Source organism: Labrus bergylta, chromosome 4 (genome assembly GCF_963930695.1).
Source record: "Labrus bergylta chromosome 4, fLabBer1.1, whole genome shotgun sequence".
Classification (NCBI taxonomy): Eukaryota; Metazoa; Chordata; class Actinopteri; order Labriformes; family Labridae; genus Labrus; species Labrus bergylta.
Genome location: NC_089198.1, coordinates 20,737,348 through 20,739,032, shown reverse-complemented (window position 1 = coordinate 20,739,032; position 1,685 = coordinate 20,737,348). Strand labels below are relative to the sequence as shown.

Sequence of the window (1,685 nt, the reverse complement as noted above, 5' to 3'; positions counted from 1 at the left end):
GAATTCATGAAACTGGGTTATCGTATAACTTCCTGGTAAAAGCAATACTGACTTCCTCTGAAAGAGCTACACTACACAGGTGGAACCGATTCGGCATAATTAAAAAGCAATCAATCTAGCCCGCCCTGCTTCTTCTGATTGGTTGTTGCAGAACCTGCTAACACTAATTGTTGCACTTCAAATAGCTGCAGCAAAGAGTTGATCTCCAGTTCTTACCATTTCCAGGAGTCACAACAGAATGATGCGAAAAGGAAAACGGAGAAGTGGCGCGGTGTACTTGGCTGCAGCTGTTATTTTTACATGTTATTTGGCGCAAACCATTGACTGTTACCGATTGAAGGGAACAGAAAGAAGTGAAGGACGAAACGACCCTCATGCAGCCAGAACAGCAGCTGTCCAGGAGGGAAGAATTATTTTCGGGAGAGGCCTTGAGAAAGTGTCTGGCCTCGAGTCTCGGGTCATAGATGGAACCAAGAAGACCTTCTCAAATGTTTCTACTGAAGATGAAGCTGCTTATCAAGGGGACTCTCCAGGTAAATATATATATATATATTTTTTTTTTAAAGTCTTCTATGATATTAAATTGTTCGACTCTCTTTATGGTGACTCTTGAAAAAATCACATGGTTATTTAATTAGTTCAATCAGGCTGGCCTAAAGGCCATGCATATGATTCCGGTGGCGGAGAATCATCATGGAAGCTTATGACATCCTCCCTGCAGTGTGGTGGGGACCGAATGAAGTTCAGAGCAGTGGGCGAAGGTGCTTCACAGTTTACAATGGACCGAGGTAACTTCTAAAGGATTTCACTACCGCTGTGCTATTATTAAAGTGTAGCCTATATCTTGATTGCACTCTGACTGAGAATTTGTCCAACTTGAAGACTCACAGCTGATGCCTCTGTCCCAAATCCCACCAACCTGTGGCTACACAATGCAAAGCAACCCTCTTGCACTTGTAATGTTGGTCCCCTATGATGGCTGCAACATGGTTCAAGAGGTAATTTTTTTTTTTATTGTGTATGGTGGGAAAATGATACCGCTGGGGGAAAAAAGCTGTTTTCATAACATGTTCAACTATTTTCATTAATTTATCTTCAAAAAAAGCATGTTCTAAGAACCTGATTGGGGTCTCTATAGCCACCTGCTAAACTTCGATTATGAAGTGGTAAAGGGCTATTCTTGGGTGTTTTTAGTTTTTGAAGCTCAGTTGACTGTAATTCTGTTAATCTAATTCCAGTCCCAGTGTAACTGAGTGGTTTGCTTAACATTTTGAAATTTTTTTTTTTCTCCTCTGAAGGATGGGAATTATAAGCTCATAATGCACTGGCAAGGAGTTCCAGTCACCCTCTTGTGTCCCTTTTACCCTCTGCCAGTCACCGCAACTCCATCCCCGACGTTTCCTTGTCCTAGTACTAAAACTATACAGACCAAAGCTGAACCGACTAAAACTAAACGGACTAAACCAACCAGAACAAAACTGACTAGACCGACCAGAACTTACCTGACTAGAACTAGACCGACCAGAACTTATCTGACTAGAACCAGACGGACCAGACCGACCAAAGCTGAACCGACGAGGACCAGACGTACCAGACCGACGAGGACCAGACGTACCAGACCGACGAGAACTAGACGGACCAGACGGACCAGACCGACGAGAACCAGACGGACCAGACCGACGAGA

General features: G+C 43.5%; 1 non-coding gene across 1 annotated transcript; it reads left to right on the top strand.

The window, feature by feature from the left end:
* Positions 1–211: 211 nt before the first annotated feature.
* Positions 212–959, top strand: LOC114917751 (uncharacterized). The gene is made up of 3 exons (XR_010666337.1): positions 212–533; positions 639–788; positions 883–959. It is a non-coding gene; the product is annotated as an uncharacterized protein (transcript).
* The last annotated feature ends 726 nt before the right edge of the window (positions 960–1,685 follow it).